Source organism: Carcharhinus amblyrhynchos, chromosome 3, assembly GCF_965287045.1.
Source record: "Carcharhinus amblyrhynchos chromosome 3, sCarAmb.v2.hapA, whole genome shotgun sequence".
NCBI lineage: Eukaryota > Metazoa > Chordata > Chondrichthyes > Carcharhiniformes > Carcharhinidae > Carcharhinus > Carcharhinus amblyrhynchos.
In genome coordinates, this window is record NC_137326.1 from 49,344,561 (window position 1) to 49,367,556 (window position 22,996).

Genomic DNA, 22,996 nt, shown 5'->3' on the forward strand with positions numbered 1-22,996 from the left:
TCCAGACTGCTACAGTGTGGGAGGTGCCAACTTCCAGATGGAAATGTTAAACTCCTGCCTGCCCTTTTAAATGGACATCAAAGATCCAATGACAATATTTCAATGAAAAGGATTTATCCGCAGTATCCTGGCTAATATTCATCCCTTCGCTAACATCAGCAAAGCAGTTTATTGGTCATTATAAAGCTGCTGTTTGTGGGACATGACTGTGTGTAAATTTCCCACATTAAGACAGTGATTCCATTTCAGATGTAATTAAATGGCTGTGATACATTGTGGAATCTCTAAAGACTAAGGAAGAAGCTAGACAAATGCAAATTCTTTATTATTTTGTCAGGATGGATACAGTGATCCTCACCTCCAGCCAATACACACATTCCTACAGGAGAGATAACTGAATGCTGATCTAAAGTAGAAACACTGGCTGGTTACCCTTCCTCATCTTCACTAACTTAGGGGCAAATAGGTCAATGGAAACTCACTCCCTGCTGTTTTAGCCAACCTTAATTAAAGCTACAGAGACCGAGGCTCAAATATGGACTTCCATCTATGTACAGCTCAGTATCACATCACGCTAACCCACTGAGTCATTGGGGAAAACTAGCAAGCAACCAAATTTCCTTATTGAAAATACAATGGGATATTGGATCTATCATGTGGAGTGCATTGTGCTTCTTTCAAGATCAAAACAGAAAAGAAACAAGGGGAAGCAGTCAAAAATATTTTCTTGGGAATGAGATTCAAGGCCATTGAAATGTCAAGAAATTAATTATTTAAAAAGTCTCCATATAACTCATCTTCCACTCCTTCCCCAACCTTCCTATTAGCAAAGTTCAAAGAGCTCACACAAAGATTGTCTTCTGAAGATGCGGAGTTCAGGAGGTACTATTGTCAAGTTCCACAACACACGCATACCATCTTGGGGAACCTGCCTCACCATTGACTTCACATCAAGCAATTACTGCACTGTATTTGGCATTCAACATTGTTTAGTCCCACCGAGGATCAGTTATCGAGCTGAATCAAGCTGCCAGTTTACTTGAATGCTCAACTCTGTCAGTCTCAATCTCCATCAGGTCTCAAGTCAATTGAGAAACATTTCAATCATTTGTTTCGATATGTAGGCCAGTCCCCAATGTGAGAAGTGTTTGGACTATTTCAATCCAATTCACCGAGGCAGGCAGGGCCACCACAACCACACGGTGGCAAAGTTTAGGGGCTGGTAGCTGAGCATGCCAGCATTGGCACCATGAGAAAAGTGGCTGTGCCCAAGATGAACAGTGAAACTGTTAAGATTATGAGCAGCTTCATTCCGTTACTCGAGTGGCTGCCCCTGGGGGCAGGGAAAAAATGTTGAGCCGTTCAATCTGATGAAGTCCCTCCCTCCCTCTGTCGCCGTCTCCTGGAGACCGGAATGTTTTGGCAGGCTGTGGCTTGTGCTACCAAATAAACCTGTTGGACTTAAACTGGTTTTGTGTTTACCCCAGTCCAACACCAGCATCTCCACATCATGGCTACCATCCACAACGCAAACTGCCAGCTTTAAGTGGAGAGGAAAAAATGTGGCTTGTGCTACCAAATAAAGCTGATGGACTTTAACCTAGCGTTGTGAGACTTCTAGGCTGTTAGCGAACAGTTCTTTCGTGGCCCAGCCCACCCAGGCCCCAACCCGGCGCATGCTCACAGCCTCCCGACTGTTTCCCTCCGTACGCACATAGTCAGTAATGAACTAATCACAGAGAGCACAGCATGCGAATGGAAGCGGTGCCGAGGCCAAGGGAAACTGTCAAAGCTGAGAAGCAGTGTGAGCACTGAGACATATGGGAAGCTGAAAGTGGATTGAGAGCAGGCCGTGGATGACACTGCCTGCACATTTAACAATTCTTAGTGGCTGTGTGAGAGTTTGGCTGACAGGGAACAAGTAAATGCACCATTTTACTGTATTCATGTTTGAAATTTCACTGCTGGAGAGGGGGGAGGGTGTGGTAGAAGGAAAGGGAAGGGGGGGGGTGGGGATTTAGACTGATGGTTTACCTAGAGCAACAAATACCCTTGTACCAGCTCTACAGAGAGAACCTCAATATATGGAACTGCCCCTAATTCAGCACTAAATGATAATGTGCTCAAAGAGACAACAGGATGGCTGGTGTGAGAAATAAGGAAATGGTGCATTTCTCTTTCAGGGAGGATGCTGAGGCACATTGGTGTGGAAGAATAAAATGAATTTTACAATGGAATTAAAGAGAGCTTCACTCTGCATCCAGCCCATGCTGAACTTGATCCAAGAGTATCTGACAAAGGTGAAGAAACTGTCCAACATTTAGCATAAAATAGGCTTGTTTAATTTGATTGCAGTATTGAATGAATTAAATGACCACTTTCCTCTCAGTGAAAATTTGCTCTACCTTATTTTGGTACTGATTTGGATTGTTTTGCTCAGGTGCCTCGTTCAGTATAAAGATCTAATAGCAGAGAGAAAGAAAGAACTTTGAGAAAGGGTCTACGACTTGAATAAATTGAACAAGTTGTCAAGCTGAATAATTGTTATCAAATCTACAGCGCCTCATTGCTACTGTTCACTTATTTTCCTACTGTTTAATTAATTTGGCAATTAAATTCTAAGTCACAGTCGAGTGAAGTGTTTCTTGACACTTTCGGAGCAGCACATGATAAAAACAGTAAGTAATAATATGAAGCAAAGATAATTCTATCTCTGATTTCTTGGCATGCAACCAATCTACCTAGATATCTGGAATATAGGAAGTGACAGTTAATCAATGGGGGTGCTGAATTCCAAAATCTTCAGATTAAAAATAATGAATGAGAATATATTTAAAGCACAAAAGTTGCAATAGTATCAGACCTGGCATAGTGTTCCATTCGCCAGGCATGGGTGTTGGATCTGGGATAGTGTTCCATTCACCAAGCATGGGTGCCACTTCTAGGATAGTATTCCATTCCCTCCCCCACTCTCACCCAGATGTTTGCAAACATGTTGCTGTGAGATTGCTCTCATGATTAAGGTAATGAGACATTCAGCGAGCTTGAATTAGAGGGGGAGGTTAAGAATTGTACGATATCGGAAGGAGACGCCAGGTAGGATCTGCAAATAGTCTTTTCTTGGGGAAGTGACAATGGCAATTTTCCAAAGCACATTATCAGAGAGAGATCCATTAAAAATAGCAGCAAGCATAGGGACCAGGAAAGTAGGCAAGAGATTCAGAAGCTAGGTGGGGGAGGAGGAGACAAGCAGAAAATGAATGCGGAGTTAATGTCAGGATGAGTGGAGAGTTGCAATATGGTCTGTGGATGGAATGGAGGTTAAACAAGGAATCAATTGCACAATACTGGAGCCATGGGCAGAGTATCTTAATTTTTAAGGTGAATAAATCCATGACATCCACACAAGGCAAACGAGGGAGGTGCTTTGTCATGGAGAGAATGAATTATGGATTTGTTCTTACCCACTATAATAAGACTTGGGCAATTGAGGGTTTAGATGTGATTGAGTTGGATTTGAACTGGTATCGGAGTGAAGGGTAGCCAATTAACTCTGTTTCACTAATCCTGTGACTCAGGATGAAGCTCAGACCTGGTTAGGAAGCTCTCTCTCTGCAGGTTCTCAGTGCACAGCACAGTAATGGGCAAACAGTAAGCCAAGCTTTAGAAAATTCATCTCAGACACATTAACACCTTTTTGTTAAAGAGCACATTTGTCACTCTTACCAGTTCTAGTTTGGTGAGGTTTTAATTTGACTTAATTGCTGATCTGAATATCGAAATGAGCTGAGGTGCAAACATTGCTGAAATTTTCTAATAAGAATATATAAACTCCAGAGAGCGTCTGGTCCAAGCAATCATCCTGACCTGGGGCAAGATATTAATTTTTTGGTAAAACGAATATTGTATTTATCAGATTCTAAACATACAACCGATCAGGCTGTTCAAATGAAACTGGAAAGGTTGTCTCTTTTACCACGAGTCTTCTTGCTTTCCTCATCTCCTGCTGATGTTTGCTTGGTCACAGGATTAATGGTGAGCCCCTGCAGATCTTTTTGACCTGAGGGCTGGTCTCATCCAAGTCCTCCCCCGCCCCCCACCGCCTCCTCACCCCCCACAGCCCCATCTGCATTCGCTGCCTCCACACCAGAGACCGACACTGGAAAGTAAATTATGGGAATTTGCAATCTGATTTAAGTGACATATGGCAAAGACATATCGAAAGGCATGCAAGGAGACATGCCTTCTCTCATCTGTTAGATACTTATCCTTCCATAGACAATTCCCTTCAAGGTACAATATTCCCACTTCACACGGCCACTCAGTGAGTAAGTGTTCAGTTGTGGGGAGTACAGTGGTCAGCACTGCTGCCTCGCTGCTCCAGGGACTTGGGTTCAATTCTATCCTTGGGTGACTGTGTGGAATTTGCACATTTTCCATGTGTCTGTGTGGGTTTCCTCCAGGTGCATAGGTTTCCTCTCTGGTTGGGTGTGTTGGCCATGATAAATTGCCCCTTAGCAGGTACTAGCAGGTAAATACGTGGGGTCAAGGGAATAGGGATTGGGTGGGATTATTGTCAGTGCAGACTCAATGGGCTGAATGGCTTCCTTCTGCACTATAGGGATTCCATGATTGTATAATATTGGCTGCATTGGGAGGACGGTAACAGTGACTGGGGCATAACACTGATCAGCACAAAGAGAGGGAGGTGAGAAGGAAAGGGTGACTGGCTGCCTACGTTTAAGTACAGGTTTTCTGGGTCTTCCAATTCTTTACTATCTGATGTGTTTTGTCTTCTCAGTGCACTGGTCTTCTGTGAGCCGGTGAACTGTACACACTGCAGGGATCTCAATCACTTGTGAAAAAATAGGAATGGTGCAGAACATTGCAGCTTAATTACTTCATCAACTCTGTAAACTGGCTTCTTGTTACTGCCAGGTAGGTAGCTATCAATACTGCAATGTTGCCCCCATTATAAGAGCACAGAAGCATGAAAACATTGAGGATTAACCTGCCGTTTTTTTTCCATCACTTTCCTGTCCCCGTCACCTCTGAACCCTTTCCAAGGTGCTTGGAAAATTCTGGCCACTTAAACCTCACAAATCAGAAGGTCATGCCTTCAATTCTAGGCCAATGTTGTGCTCACTACTCAAAAGTTATTTATGGATTGTAATCCTTGCATCCAAAGAGATCCTATCTAATCTTCCCACCATCCCCTTACCTCAATTTTCCAATTGTTTTATAAATGCTTCTCAGGATTTGGCCTTGACTATTGCATCTGGAAGTTTATTCCACACTTTGACCACGCTTTCTGTGAAGAATCATTTCCAGAAATCAGTCCAAAAACCTTCCTCACATTTTGCCCTGTGCTGCCATGTGCTATTTAATTTAGAGAAATGCTCCAGTTTTTTAAAACCTTTAGCAATCTTATATACCTCCATAAGATGACCTCTCAGTTATCTGGCTCAATTCTGGATTACAAAGCTCAAGATTCTCCAGTCTTTCCTCCTCATTCTGACTTTGAACTCTGGAATTCCACCTCATGGCTCTTCTCAGCACTGTCCACGGTGCTGAAATGTCCTGTTCCTCGGCAATCAGGACTAGACACACTGTTCTAAGCTGCAGTCTAGCTAATGCATCATGCACTTCAATCATTTACTCATCTGCATTATATTTGACTGTTAGATCTAAGCTTTGTTTATCATGGCTACGGAGTGCTTGGACAAAATTACTGTTAAGTCCACTAAATGTGATCTTAGCCAGGGCAGCAGATAAGGCACCACGATTAGCCTCTGAACCCCCTGTTTAAGCAGAGGAAAAAGTATCAGTCTGAATGATTTTCAGGTATCCCAATGTCAATGACCACTGTTTGGACCTATGCTTGAGGAAGAGTCACTCTGGTTAAGGTCACTTGCACCATAGAACCAAACAGCAACTGGAGACCTAAATCTATTGAGAAACAAATCTATATTTGCCTCTTTTTTAGTGCCTGTGTTCATGTATGTCATACATGTTCTGCTATTCAATTATCACCATCTATCTAAAGCTCCATTTTTTGAGAGATGACTTTTTCACAAATAACATCAATAAATATGTGAGGGTTCAACCTGAAATCTATAGGGTAAGATCATGCTGTTTGATACCAACACGTGAAAATAGATTAATTTTCAAATATCTTCCAACCTTCTTTGTAAAAGGCAAGTTGTCTGACTGCTTGTCAGCAAGTCCCAGATGTGACAGAACTTTCTCCCAACTCAATAACACGAATTCTTGATCTATTCTGTTCAATTTTCACTTAAAGCTCTCTGTCCGAGAAGCTGATCCAAACCCTTTTCAGTTATTACTTTGAACCTGAACGATGCAAACCTGGTGTTCTTTTTGATTTCAACTTCCACATCGGTTCAGTCTTGAAGATGCACTTTCTGATCTCTGTAACATAGTCGGCCTCTGTGTTAGCTCGCCCCAGGTAACAGAGAAGCTCTCATTAATGTTTTATTCACCTCAGGGTTGCATTTTTTCCAACATCCTCTACACCAGCCTACTGAGAACTACCCTACATAAGCTCAAACTTACCCAAACATAATATGCTATTTATATCCTATCCTTTACCAAAACCTACCTTGCCCTATCCTCACCATCCTCCTTTGGTTTTCAATTTCCAGTACTTTAAAATATGCTTTCTTGTTTTCAAACTCTCTGATGACCTCGCTGCACCCTCTCTGCAATCACTTCAATTGAGGACTTGAGGACACGACAAATTTCAAAGCTGACGCTCGAATGCAGATTTGAGGGAGTGCTGCACTTTTGGAGATGTGATGTTAAACCGAGGCATGGTTTGTCCTCAAAAGAGAATGTTAAAAAAATCCCTTGACGCCATTTTGAAGAAGAACTTGTAAGTTTTCTGCAATGTTAGATCAATATTTATTCCTCAATCAATGCCGCTAAAAGCAATGGTGTGGATATCATCACATTGCTGTTTGTGGGACTTGCATTGTACAAATTGGCTGTCGTGTTTTCTACATTCACTTTTAAAGTACTTCTTTGGCTGTAAAGTGCTTTGAGAAGTCCAATGATCAGGAAGTATGCTAGATAAATGCGGCCCCTTCTTTCTAGAGCACCAATCTACATCCAAGTAGTATCTTTAACGCATTAACTGATGCCTTGTGAAGATATAAACATATTGTGGCCTTCATTCCAATACACACTCACTGCTCTTACTGGTCTGGTATATTTATGTTCTCACTGTGAGGCTGCACAGTAATGCTCTCTCCCTAGCCACCATCAGTTTATTGCTTTCCTCCACACTGACAAAACCTTCTTACTCAACCATATCTCTCACCACTGACTGTAATTTCGACCTCACCTTTTGCTTAGTATCAAGCATCTTTGCAACCTCTGTGAAGATCTATGTGAAAGATCGCTATAGTTATTGTAAAAAGAGTGACTTCGTTCATACAGGTAAGATGAAATTAGCTCAACTCTTGTCATTGCACTCTTGCTGCTGAATCAGAAGATTGTTGGTTCAAGCCCTACTCCAGGAGTGAAGTCCATCATTGTTGGTGGTGCTATCTACTGAATGAAATATTCAACCCAGGCCTCATTTGCCTTTTCAGATGAATGTAAAAGTTTCCATGCTGCAATTTGGGGAACAACGAGGGACCTCTTCCAGTGACTGCACCAACATTCATCAATCTATCAAGGCTACAAAAATAGACTGAAAGGTAATCCATCTCATTTGTAATTTGTGGGGTCTTGCTGTGTGTAAATTAACCATCGGGTTTGCCTGTGATAGTAGTTGCACTTCAAAAGGAATTCATTGATTGTGACATCCAAGTACTTTCATTCCTTAATGACACCATTTCAGCACATCAGAACTCTACTCAATAAAACCCCTCACTCCTGAAGCATTAATGATCAGGCTATAGCAGCACATAAATAGTACATCATGTCAATGTCCAATCACCCAGGTTCAGCAAAATATACAACATGTAAATCAGGGAACTAATCCTTAAAGAAACATTTAAATTTGCAGCTTTAATATATTGTGATATAATTAGTCTTGTGTCCTGTCCAATTGACACAAATGATAAAAGAGGAAAGGGAAGCAAATCATTCATAAATAGCCAATCTGACTTTATAATCAATTCACAATTACTGCATTCACTTCAAGTAAACAAATCAGAATAAACCAGCCTGAGGCACTGGACTGAGAAAAATCCAATTAACCCCTTGCTGGAGGGACAGCACTGCCTAACAACAGACCCCTCCCATATCTGGTGTTGGGGGGTAGCATTTGGTTCAATGCCAGATTTTTCTGCTGATTTGGTTTGTAACCAAAGGGAGATGACTAAAGAACCTAAGAAAAACATATTGCCATGTCTGAGCATCTTCTAACATTGTTTTCACTTGAGTGAGAAATTTCCAGTTTCCAACTTCCAATTTCCATAGAATGCCTAATTAGCTCAGTCAGGATCTTGAACAGTCAGAGAAGTTGCAAGTTATCTTAAAAGTTAAGCTTTCTATTGTTGTAACCGCTGCAGTAATATAAAGGATTACACATCACTCAAACGCTTCAGTGACACCCTACTCCTGACCAAACAGTTTGCAACCTTCCTATCACATTTGACCCCAGAATGAACTTATAGACCACAGATCATAAAATCCTACAGTGCAGAAGGAAGCACTGCAATAATCCCATCCAGGCCCTATCCTCATAAGCCCATGCATTTACCCTATCTAGTCCCCCTGACACTAAGGGGCATTTTTTTAGAATGGCCAATGGCTAACTCGCACATCTTTGGACTGTGGGAGGAAACATGGAGCACCCAGAGGAAACCTACACAGGCATGACTACATTTTTGTAGGACCATCTACTTCCATTACCACCTAACTTTCGTCCCTATCTCAACTCAGCTACTGCTGAAAGCCTTGCTCATTCTTTCATTACCTCCAGATTCACCTAATACAATGCATTCATTCTGGCCTCTCACATTCTATTCTTTGTCAACTAGAGTCATAAAGTCATAGAGTCATAGAGGTTTACAGCATGGAAACGGGCTCTTCAGCCCAACTTGTCCATGCCACCCTTTTTTTTCAAAACCCCTAAACTAATTCCAATTACCCATATGGAGCCCATATCCCTCTATACCCATCATACCCATATAACTATCAAAATGCTTTTTAAAAGACAAAATTGTACTCGGCTCTATTACTACTCTGGCAGCTTGTTCTAGACACTCACCACCGTCTGTGTGAAGAAATTGCCCCTTAGACACTTTTGTATCTCTCCCTCTCACTTTAAACCTATGCCCTCTAGTTTTAGACTCCCCTACCTTTGGGAAAAGATATTGTTTATCTAGCTGATCTGTGCCTCTCATTATTTTATAGACCTCTATAAGATCACTCCTCAGCCTCCTACGCTCCAGAGAAAAAGTCCCAGTCTATCCAGAGTCTCTTATAATTCAATCCATCAAATCCCGGTAGCATCCTAGTAAATCTTTTCTGCACTCTTTCTAGTTTAATAATATCCTTCCTATAATAGTGACCAGAATTGCACACAGTATTCCAAGTGTGGCCTTACCAATGTCTTGTACAACTCCAACAAGACATTCCAACTCCTGTATTCAATGTTCTGACCGATGAAACCAAGCATGCCGAATGCCTCCTTCACCATTCTGTCCACCTGTAACTCTACTTTCGAGGAGCTATGAACATGTACCCCTAGATCTCTTTGTTCTGTAACTCTCCCCAACGCCCTACCATTAACTGAGTAACTCCTGCCCTAGTTCAATCTACCAAAATGCATCATCTCGCATTTATCTAAATTAAACTCCATCTGCCATTCGTCAGCCCATTGGCCCAATTGATCAAGATCCCATTGCAATCCTATATTCTCATCCAAATCATTAAAATAAATGACAAATAACAGTGGACCCAGCACTGATCCCTGAGACACACCGCTGGTCACAGGCCACCAGTTTGAAAAACAACTCTCTATAACCATCCTCTGGCTTCTGTCAAGAAGTCAATTTTGTATCCATTTAGATATCTCACCCTGGATCCCATGAGATTTAACCTTATGCAACAACCTACCATGCAGTACCTTGTCAAAGGCTTTGCTAAAGTCCATGTGGACAACATCAACTGCACTGCCCTCATCTACCTTCTTGGTCATCCAAAACTCTGCTGTCCATGTGTTAACTCACACAAAGTTCTAACTGCCTTTTATTCCTGTGATTGTAGACCTACATTGGCTCCCAATCAAAAGAGTCCTTGATTCTAAAATTTTTATCCTTATTTTCAAATCTCCCCGTGGCCTTGACCCTCCCCATCATTCTTGACTCCTCCAGTTCCACATCTCTCAAAGATATTTGCACTCACCTAATTCTGGCCTTCTGTATGCTATACTTTGACTGGCAGAAAACTACATTTTGCGTAACATGATATAATTCCTCTGTCCTTAGAGATCAAATTAGTTACTGACTTAGAACAAATAATGCAATAGAGCTGCCCCTAAAACAGCATCCAATCATGTACGTCAGATTATCCCTTTTTTTTATATGGATGTGGTTGACACTGTGTTTGCCCATCCTTTTGTCCACAAAGATGCTGGAGATACTTCTTTTGAAGTGGTGCAGTTATTATGGAGATAGCACTCTCCAGAATATCAACCCAGTGATGACGCAGGAATGATGATACATGTCCACGTCATTGGAATAATACGGTACACCTCACAGATTTTAGTGATACCTTCGTGCTAACACTAAAGCGCCTTGAAAAGCTGGTATGCTGTGCCCACCCGACTGCACATGCAACAGCAGCGTGCTCATCTGAGTGTGGGAAACTTGGGTAAAATAAGGGTAACGTTCACACAAACCGTTAGCTTGCAGTGACTCCTACATTTAAAAGCTTTACCAAAACAAGTCCTTTGTGCTCTCCTTAAGGTCCAGGGTGCTATGCTTCTCCCTCAGCATAGCCCACTCGGCAATGACTGGTTTCACTCAGCAATCTGCCACTGATAGCCTCTGGTGTGGTTCTGAATCACACGGGTAGGATAGGATATGACTGTTGCCCTTCTAAGCTCAGAAGTACTGACAGGAAGGGTCCGAGTGACAGCAGACTGCTTTGTGACAGGATAGGGTTACGGTTAGGATAAATTCTATTATCCACTTTCTAGCAGCATTGAATTGCCAGAGGCCCATGAGTAGGATCTTGTGCGATCCTTTGGAATGATGGAATGCTTCTGGGGATAAAGGAGAAAGGAAGGTAAAAACAAGGCTAACCAACCAGTACAAGGACAACGTTTGATAAATAATGATAAGTGTGTGGCACAATCTCAGTTTCGTAATTAGTTTGAAATGTCGAGGTCATTCAAAGTGATAGGGATCAGTGCACTAAATGGATGAATTTCAATGGGCCGAATGGTCTGACTTTTACCTTCTTACCTACACAAGCACAATCCTAGTTTGACTGAAAGATAATTTGTCTTTAGCAGCCCAGAGCCCAGAAGCAGTGACTGCGAAGATCAGCAATTGAAAAGCAAAAGTAATTTAAAATGTGTCTGTAGAACCATAACGACAAGACACTACGATTCTAATTATCATGTTTATTTTGGGAAATAAGGTCTCCCGACCTTAATAAAAGAAAATAGTTTCACTCTGAACTGCGTGTCATCAATTCAACAACCCAATAATTAATAAGTGGGGTAATCTTTGAGATATGAAAGCAATATGAGAGGCTTTATGCCGATTTACCCAAGGTTGCACAGTTTGACCTTTAGAATGAAATACATTTCCTTCTGCTTCCAGCAATGACGATAATACAGCATACGAATTCTAATGCTGAATGTCAGAAATGGAGAATACAAACAAGATAGAAAATCTTTCGATTGCAAATAATTGATGATACAGGGAGAGAACAGTCAGCTCAGATTTCACATGTCCCTTTACAAGACGGCTCTTTGAAGTGGCTACTTTGATCTTTCTGAAGTCAATGAGAGCTGTCAGTTTTCTTTAATGAAAAATGATACTATCTTGTGAGGCTCTGGCAGATTTTTCATTTTGCCATCTTGCACATTATCCAAAATAGCATTGCTTCCATTTTAAAAACAGCAGCAAAAGATTTTCTTCAAATCTGAATGAAGCGAGAAGAAGCTACCTGTCTCCATGCACTTCCTATTAAATAAACTCCGTTCTGTATAATGGGTTGAGCTAGTGTCAGCCCACATTGAAATCCAACTCTGCATATCCCAATTATTCTCATAGCTGAACAACAACTTGTATTTACACGGTACTTTCAAAGTGAAGAATATTCCACTGAGCTTATATATGGAAAATATCTTCCTTGAGCTGGAGAAAACAAGACTAGGGGTAAGTAAATACACAATTAAAAGACACATTTGGAAGATTTTACAAAGATACACAGCAAGTCAGCAGTTGGCCATTGTCCACAAACAACCATAAACATCTCTGTTCACTGTAGAGCGACAATTGGTTACACATAGCTTGAGGGCACCACTCTACAAAGGTGAGACAGGGCAAGGAGGCAGGCGTCTGTGAATTTCCTCACAGAGAGATTAAGGTTTAGAGAGCATATTGCAGATAGAAGGACCATGGTACTCAAAAGGTTCTTCAATCATTAGTAAGAGCTAATCGATTATCATTCTCTTATATTTCTCCATTCCTTTTTTTAATTCTTCTACCCTTCCTTTTGTTTTGATTTAATTTCCTTTATCCATCCTCTTCTTCCTATTGTCTATTTTTGAAGTTTTCTTCCTTCCTTCATTTTACAGTCTCACAGTTCATCATCCCCAAACTCTGCACTAATCCCCAATCTCCCAGCTCTAACCACTTTCCATCTTCCAGTTCTTCTTGTTTTCAGTCTTATCTTCCCAGGTCCCACTTTTCTGCCCTGTCCACAATTGATTAGATCAAAATTCCATTCCCTGGGTGCATCCTTATAATCTTTCAAACTCTGCTCTGTTTCCAGATCATAGCTGTATCCTCCCAGTTACCCCGAATGTGCTCTCAACACTTCCATAATGCCCTGACCCTGTCTTTCTGTTTACCTTGTGACTTGTGGACTTTGCCCTTACATCAGTAGGTGGCACCATGAGGCAATGCTACATTGTTGATAAACCTGGCTCTTTATTGCAAGCGTGTTGTCATTGTACAATGTTTCAATATGAACATCAGTGTTGTAATTTATGTGGACTATTATACAGGTAATCTGACCAATTAGCTATTAAATACATGGGTTATGTGGGTTATTTAAAACTCCAGTAGACAGAGTACAGGGGAGACGTTACAAGGCAAGTCCTTTCAGTCCTCGGCAGAAATCCCACACATCAAAGGATAAGATTTTTGAAAGAGAGAGGTCGTCCTTTCTCCAGCGAGGGGATGGGTTTGGAAAAAGTTAGGGTAAAGTTTCCTCTTTTATTTCCTCATCATTTTTGCACAGTTCCACCAATTGGTCCCCTCTTCCTCACACATAACCCAAGCCAGAGGGCCAGCAGGTAGGTTACTTCCCTTAGGGTTCAGTACATACTGCCTGGAACAGCTTATCTTAATGAGGCTGCCTGCTTAAAGTGACCACACGTTGCACCTATGTTGCCATAGGATGGGAAAAAGTCAGCAAATGTGGGAAAATTCACGAGGAGGGAGACCAGTTATGATGGAAAAATTAACCAAATAAGGGAAAACAAAAATTAGTGAATGTGAGGAAAATTAGTGAGTGCATGGATCATAAGAGTGCAGGAAATAGGAACAGAATTAGACCATACAGTTCCTGTACCTTTTCTGCAAGCTAATCCTCAGCCTCAACACCACTTTCCATTCAACACTCTTTGATTCTCTTAGTCTCCGAAAGTCAATGAGTATATTCAAAGCTGAGATCCAAAGAGAGAACATTTCCATTTTCTGTGGTTCCTGAAATTCACAGACCTCAAAATAAAAAAGAGGGCAATCGCATTGCTGGGAGTGTGCCATAGGCTTCCAAACAGTTGGCGAGAGATAGAAGAGCAGATAGGTAGACAAACCTCAAAATAATAGGGTAATAACAGTAGGGGATTTCTACTTCCCCAATATTAATTGGGACAGAAAAAGTGTGAAAGAATGAGAGGGCGTGAAATTCTTACAAATACATGCAGGAGAGATTTTTGAGCCAACACATAAAATGTCCTTCAAGATAGGGGCAGTACCTGACCAAAGTTTAGGGAATGAAGCTGGGCAGGTCCTAAAGGTATCATTGTGGAAGCATTTTGGCAACAGTAACAATAACTCAGTAAGATTTAATGGAGCCTTAGTGACAGAGAGTGAACATCAAGAGCAAGAGAGGGAGCAAACATCAGATTAGGGAGAGAGAGGAAACATTAGTGAGAGAGAGAAAAAGAAAGTGAGGTGGTAAAATGTAACATCACTGAAAGAGAGAAAAAACATCAGTGAGCGAGAAAATGGAAATGTCAGTGAGAGAGACGGAACATTGATGAGAGAAAGTCAACAAAAATGAGAGAAACAGGGAGAGAGAGGAACATTGTGGGAAAGAGAGAAAGTGGACATCAATGAGAGACAGAGAACAGGAGATATGGAACCGCCGTTGAGAGATTGGGAACACCAGTGACAGATGGAAGGTCACTGAGAGAGACAGCAAGACAGAGAGGGAGCAAAAGAGAGAGAGAGACAGAGCAGGGAGAAAGAGAAAATCATTGAATCCTAGAATCCCTACAGTGCAGAAGGAGGTCATTTGGCCCATCAGGTCTGCATCAACAACAATCCCACCCAGGCCCAGGAACATCTGTGGGTGTCTGAGAGGGAGAGAGAGAGGGAATATGATCGAGAAAGAGCGTGAGAATATCAACGAAAGAGGGAGGGTCCAAACATGAGTAAGTGAGAGAGAGCGTGAGAGGGAATGAGAGAGGGAAATAGCAGTTGAGAGAGAGATAGAACATCATTGAGAGAGAGGGAACATTAGCGAGAGGGAAAAAGAGGGAGGACTAGTGAGAAAGAGAGGAAAAACAAGTGAAAGAGAGACAATGAAGATTAATGAGAGAGAGGACAGTGAGAGGAGAGGGAAGATTGCAGACAGAGAAAGAATATGTGAAAGAACGAGTTGGAACATTACTGAGTGTGTGAGGGAGAACATGGGAGAGAGAACATCAGTGAGAGAGAGAAGGGGAAAATCAGTCAGAGAGAAAAAGGAAACATAAATTTATGAGAGAGAGGAAACATCAGTACAAAAGAGAGAGGGAATATCAGTTAGAGGGAGAGGGAATATCGGTCAGAGACAAAGGGAATATCAATGAGAAAGATGGAATATCAGTAAAGGAGAGAGAGATAGTGGATATCCATGACAGAGAAAGAGGGAACATAATCTAGAGAGAAAGTGGAAACATCAGTGAGAGAGGGAGCGAGAGAAGATCAGCAAGAGAGGGAACATCAGCAATAGAGGGAGGGAGAGTGGAAACATCAGTGAAGAGGGAATGTCAGTGAGAGAAACAAAGAGAGAGAGGCAATATGATCGAGAAAGAGTGTGGGAATGTCAGTGAGAGAGGGAGAGAGGGAAAACAGCGAGCAAGAGAGAGAAAACACAGTTGAGAGAGAAGGAGCATCAGTGAGAGAGAACACCAGTGAGAGAGAAAGTGGGAACAACTGTGTGAAAGACAGGAATCTGAGTGAGAGAGTGAGGGGGGAGGGGGCATCTCAGTCAGAGACAGAGAGAGAAAGAGGGGAATCTCAGTCAGAGAGAGAGAGAGAAAGAGGGGAATCTCAGTCAGAGAGAGAGAGAGAAAGAGGGGAATCTCAGTCAGAGAGAGAGAGAGAAAGAGGGGAATCTCAGTCAGAGAGAGAGAGAGAAAGAGGGGAATCTCAGTCAGAGAGAGAGAGAGAAAGAGGGGAATCTCAGTCAGAGAGAGAGAGAAAGAGGGGAATCTCAGTGAGAGAGAAAGACAGAGGAGGATGTCACTGAGAGGAGATTGAAACATGGTGAAAGAGGAAGTGCAAACATCATTAAGAGTGTGAGAGATGGACAGACAGAGAGAGGGAACATTGGCGAGAAAGAGAAAATCAGTGAAAATGAGGGAAAATCAGTGCAAGAGATGAAATTTCAAAGAGAGGGAACATCAGTAAGGGAGAAAGAGGGAATATGACTAAACATGAAAGTGGGCACGTCAGTGACAGGGAGAGAGGGAACATCAGCAAGACAGGGAGGGAGATGGAACATCAGTGAGTGAGATAGAAAATCAGTGAGAGAGAAGGCGAGAATGTCAGTGAGGGAGGGAGAGAGGGAACTTCAGCAAGAGCGGGAGAAAGGGGGAACATCCATGAAAGAGAGAGAGAGGGAGCATGAGTGAGTGAAAGAGGGACTATCAGTGGGAGAGAGAGATAGAGAGGGAGAAAATATTATCAACAGAGAGCAAAGGAAAACCAGTGAAAAACAGAACATCAGTGAGAAGAAGAGACACCTGCGAGAGAAAGGGAACATCAGTGAGAAAAAGGGAACATCACTGAGAGAGGGAACATCACTGAGAAAGGGAACACCACTGAGAGAGGGAACATCACTGAGAGAGGGAACATCACTGAGAGAGGGAACACCACTGAGAGAGGGAATATCACTGAGAGAGGGAACATCACTGAGAGAGAGAATATCACTAAGAGAGGGAACATCACTGAGAGAGGGAATATCACTGAGAGAGGGAACATCACTGAGAGAGGGAACATCACTGAGAGAGGGAACATCACTGAGAGAGGGAACACCACTGAGAGAGGAAATATCACTGAGAGAGGGAACATCACTGAGAGAGAGAATATCACTGAGAGAGGGAACATCACTGAGCGAGGGAACATCACTGAGAGAGAGAATATCACTGAGAGAGGGAACATCACTGAGAGAGGGAACATCACTGAGAGAGAGAATATCACTGAGAGAGGGAACATCACTGAGAGAGGGAACACCACTGAGAGAGGGAACATCACTGAGAGAGGGAACATCACTGAGAGAGGGAACACCACTGAGAGAGGGAATATCACTGAGAGAGGGAATATCACTGAGAGAGGGAATATCACTGAGAGAGGGAATATCACTGAGAGGAAACATCACTAAGAGAGGGAACATCACTGAGAGAGGGAATATCACTGAGAGAGGGAACATCACTGAGAGAGGGAACATCACTGAGAGAGGGAACATCACTGAGAGAGGGAATATCACTGAGAGAGAGAATATCACTGAGAGAGGGAACATCACTGAGAGAGGGAACATCACTGAGAGAGGGAACATCACTGAGAGAGGGAATATCACTGAGAGGGAACATCACTGAGAGAGGGAATATCACTGAGAGAGGGAACATCACTGAGAGAGGGAATATCACTGAGAGAGAGAACATCACTGAGAGAGGGAACATCACTGAGAGAGGGAACATCACTGAGAGGGAACATCACTGAGAGAGGGAATATCACTGAGAGAGGGAACATCACTGAGAGAGGGAATATCACTGAGAGAGAGAACATCACTGAGAGAGGGAACATCACTGAGAGAGGGAATATCACTGAGAGGGAACATCACTGAGAGAGGGAACATCACTGAGAGAGGGAACATCACTGAGAAAGAAGGAACATCAGTGAGAGAGACAGCGGGAACATCACTGAGAGAGAGGCAATATCACTGAGAGTGATATCATCACTGAGTGAGAGGGAACATCACTGAGAGAGAGGGGGAACATAAGGACTAGGAGCAGGAATAGGCCATCTGGCCCCTCGAGTCGGCGGCACGGTAGCACAGTGGTTAGCACTGCTGCTTCACAGCTCCAGGGTTCTGGGTTCGATTCCTGGCTTGGGTCACTGTCTCTGTGGAGTTTGCACATTCTCCTTGTGTCTGCGTGGGTTTCCTCCTGGTCCTCCGGTTTCCTCCCACAATCCAAAGATGTGCAGGTTAGGTTGATTGGCCATGCTAAGAAATTGCCCTTTAGTGTCTAGGGATGCGTAGATTAGAGGGATTATAAGAACATAAGAACGTAAGAAATAGGAGCAGGAGTAGGCCATCTGGCCCTTCGAGCCTGCCCCGCCATTCAATAAGATCATGGCTGATCTGTCGTGGCTCAGTTCCACTTTCCGGCCCTCTCCCCATAACCCTTAATCCCCTCTCTTATCAAAAACCCATCAACCCGCTTCTTGAAAATATTTAGCGAGGCAGCCTCCACCACTTCAACGGGTAGAGAATTCCAGAGATTCACCACCCTTTGAGTGAAGAAGTTCCTCCTCAACTCCGTTCTAAAACGCCCCCCCTTTATCTTGAGGCTGTGCCCCCTAGTCCTACTGTCTTTTTTGAGCGGGAAGAGTCTCTCCACCTCTATCCTATCCATCCCATTCATCATCTTATACGTCTCAATGAGATCTCCCCTCATTCTTCTAAACTCCAACGAGTACAAGCCTAGTTTATTCAGCCTCTCCTCATAGCTCAACCCCCTCAACTCCGGTATCAGCCTAGTAAACCTCCTCTGCACTCCCTCCAAGGCCAAAATATCTTTGCGAAGGTGTGGCGCCCAAAACTGCACACAGTACTCCAGCTGCGGCCTCACCAATGCCCTATACAGCTGCAGCAAGACCTCCCTACTTTTATATTCAATCCCCTTCGCTATGAAGGCCAGCATCCCATTTGCCTTCCTGACCACCTGCTGCACCTGCAAGCTGGGTTTTTGCGACTCATGCACAAGGACCCCGAGGTCCCTCTGCACCGTCGCCTGCTGCAGTTTTTCGCCACGTAAGTAATAGTCCTTCCTACCATTCTTCCTACCAAAGTGGACCACCTCACACTTGCCAACATTAAATTCCATTTGCCATTTCCTGGCCCATTCACCCAGCCTATCTAGATCCTTCTGCAGACTCTCCACACCCTCCGCACAATTTTCCGTTCCCCCAATCTTGGTGTCATCCGCAAATTTCGACACCCTACACTCGGTTCCCTCTTCCAGATCATCTATATAAATGGTAAAAAGCTGAGGCCCCAGCACCGACGTTATAATATGTCGGGATATGGGGATAGGGCCTGGGTGGGAATGTGCTTGGTGCAGACTCGATGGGCTGAAGGGCCTCTTTCTGTACTGGAGGGTTCTATGATTTTATGATTCTATGAGTCTGCTCCACCATTCAATAAGATCATGGCTGATCTTTTTGTGGACTCAGCTCCACTTACCCGCCTGCTCACCATAACCCTTAATTCCTTTACTGGTCAAAAATGTATCTATCCTTGCCTTAAAAACATTCAATGAGATAGCCTCAACAATTTCACTGGGAAGGAAATTCCCCAGATTCACAATCCTTTGTGTGAAGAAGTTCCTCCTCAACTCAGTCCTAAACCTGCTTCCTCTTATTTTAAGTCTCTACCCCCTAGTTCTAGTTTCACTTGCCAGTGGAAACAACTTTCCTGCTTCTACCTTATCTATTCCCTTCATAATCTTACATGTTTTTATAAGATCTCCCCCCATTCTTTTGAATTCCAATGAATACAGCCCCAGTCTACTCAGTCTCTCCTCACAAGCCAACCCTCTCAACCCTGTAATCAACCTAGTGAATCTCCCCTGCACCCCCTCCAGTGCCAGTGTATCCTTTCTCAAGTAAGGAGCCCAAAACCACACAGTACGTCAGGTGTGGCCTCACCAGCACTTCATACAGCTACAACATAATCTCACTGTTTTTAAACTCCATCCCTCTAGCATTAAAGGACAAAATTCCATTTGCCTTCTTAATTATCAGCTGCAAACCAACTCCTTGAGATTCCTGCACAAAGACACCCAGGTCCCTCTGCACAGCAGCATGCTGCAATTTTTTACCATTATATAGTCCATTTTGTTGTTATTCCTACCAAAATCAATGACCTCACATTTACCAACATTATACTCCATCTGCCAGACCCTTGCCCACTCACTTAGAATATCTATATCCCTTTGCAGACTTTCAGCGTCCTCTGCACACTTTGCTCGTCCACTCAACTTAGTGTCATCTGTGAATTTTGACACAATACACTTGGTCCCCAACTCCAAATCTATGTAACTGATCCAATAGTGATCCCCGAGGCACAGCACTAGTCACTAATCGCCAACCAGAAAAACACCAATTATCCCCACTCTGCTTTCTGTTAGTTAACCAATCCTCTATCCGTGCTAATATATTACCGTAACATTATGTACCTTTATCTTATGTAGCAGTCTTTGGTGCAGCACCTTATCAAATGCCTTCACAAAATCCAGGTACACCACATCCACAGGTTCCCCATTGTCCACTGCATATATAATGTTCTTAAAGAATTGCACCAAATTAGTCAAACATGACCAGCCCTTCATGAACCCATGTTGTGTCTTAGCAATGGGACAATTTATATCCAGATGTCTCGCTATTTCTTCCTTGATGTTAGATTCAAGCATTTTCCCTACTACAGAGATTAAGCTAACCAGCCTATAGTTACCTGCCTTTTGTCTACCTCCTTTTCTAAACAGTGGCGTCACATTTGCTATTTTCCAATCTGTGGGAACCATCCCAGAGTCCAGCAAATTTTGATAAATTACCACTAGTGCATTTGCTATTTCTCCCACCATCTCTTTTAGTACCCTGGGATGCATTTCATCAGGGCCAGGAGACTTGCCCTATTAACTTGCCTAACACTACCTCTTTCGTCTTTATGATAAACATCACTGAGAAACAGGGAACATCACTCAGAGAGGGAGACCATCACTGAGAGACAGGGAACATCACTGAGAGACAGGGAACATCACACAAAGACAGGGAATATCACTGAGAGAGAGAGAGACAGGGAACATCACACAAAGACAGGGAATATCAATGACAGAGAGGGAACATCACAGAGAGACAGGGAACATCAATGACAGAGAGGGAACATCACTGAGAGAGACAGAGCGGGAACATCACTGAGGGAGAGGGAAGATCACTGAGAGAGGTGGAACATCACACAGAGAGAGAATATAACTGAGAGAGAGAGAGACATCAGTGAGAGAGAACATCACTGAAACAGAACATCAATGAGGGAGCGGGAACATCACTGGGAGAGACAGGGAACATCAGTGAGAGAGACAGAACATCAGTGAGAGAGACAGAACATCAGTGAGAGAGACAGAACATCACTGAGGGAGAGAGAACCTCACTGAGAGAGGGAACATTCGTGAGAGAAAGCGACTATCAGTGGAAGAGAGAGATAGAGAGGGAGCAAACATTATTGACAGACAGCAAGGGAAAATCATTGGGAAACAGACTGTCAGTGAGAAGAAGATACATCAGTGAGAGAGAGGGAACATCACAGAGAGAGAAGGACCAACAGCAAGAGAGACAGAACAACAGCGAGAGAGAAGGAACAACAGCGAGAGAGAAGGAACAACAGTGAGAGAGAGGGAACAACAGTGAGAGAGAAGGAACAACAGCGAGAGAGAAGGAACAACAGTGAGAGAGAGGGAACAACAGTGAGAGAGAGGGAACAACAGCGAGAGAGAGGGAACAACAGTGAGAGAGAGGGAACAACAGCGAGAGAGAGGGAACAACAGTGAGAGAGAGGGAACAACAGCGAGAGAGAGGGAACAACAGCGAGAGAGAGGGAACAACAGCAGGAGAGAGGAAACAACAGCAGGAGAGAGGAAACAACAGCAGGAGAGAGGAAACAACAGCAGGAGAGAGGAAACAACAGCAGGAGAGAGGAAACAACAGCAGGAGAGAGGGAACAACAGCAGGAGAGAGGGAACAACAGCGAGAGAGAGGGAACAACAGTGAGAGAGAGGGAACAACAGCGAGAGAGAGGAAACAACAGCAGGAGAGAGGGAACAACAGCGAGAGAGAGGGAACAACAGCAGGAGAGAGGAAACAACAGCAGGAGAGAGGAAACAACAGCAGGAGAGAGGAAACAACAGCAGGAGAGAGGAAACAACAGCAGGAGAGAGGGAACAACAGCAGGAGAGAGGAAACAACAGCAGGAGAGAGGAAACAACAGCAGGAGAGAGGAAACAACAGCAGGAGAGAGGGAACAACAGCGAGAGAGAGGGAACAACAGCAGGAGAGAGGAAACAACAGCAGGAGAGAGGAAACAACAGCAGGAGAGAGGAAACAACAGCAGGAGAGAGGAAACAACAGCAGGAGAGAGGGAACAACAGCGAGAGAGAGGGAACAACAGTGAGAGAGAGGGAACAACAGCGAGAGAGAGGGAACAACAGCGAGAGAGAAGGAACAACAGTGAGAGAGAGGGAACAACAGTGAGAGAGAGGGAACAACAGCGAGAGAGAAGGAACAACAGCGAGAGAGAAGGAACAACAGTGAGAGAGAGGGAACAACAGTGAGAGAGAGGGAACAACAGCGAGAGAGAGGGAACAACAGCGAGAGAGAGGGAACAACAGCGAGAGAGAGAGAACAACAGCGAGAGAGAGGGAACAACAGCGGGAGAGAGGGAACAACAGCAGGAGAGAGGGAACAACAGCGAGAGAGAGGGAACAACAGCAGGAGAGAGGAAACAACAGCGAGAGAGAGGGAATATCAGTGAGTGAAATTCCATCATTGAGAGAGAGAATGTCAGTGAGAGAGAGGGAACATCAGTGAAAGAATGAGAGATATAAAGAGGGAGGAGTATCTCCAGGGCCTGATAATCTCCATTCCAAAGTACTTAAGGAAGTGACCCTGGAAATAGTAGATCCATTGGGGGTCATTTTCCAAAATTCTTTAGACTCTGGACTGATTCCTGCAGATTGGAGGGTAGCTAATGGAAGCCAGCTATTTAAAAAAGGAGGTAGAGAGAAAACAGGGGACTATAGATCAGTGAGCTTTACATCAGTACTGGGAATGTTCAGTCCATTATCAAGCTCAGCATTTGGAAAGTAGTGACATAATCAGACAGAGTCAACATGGATTTACAATGGGGAAATCATGCTTAATGAATCTATTGGAATTCTTTGAAGATATGAGCAGGAGAGTTGACCATGGAGAACCGCTGGATGTGGTTTATTTAGACTTTCAGAAGGCTT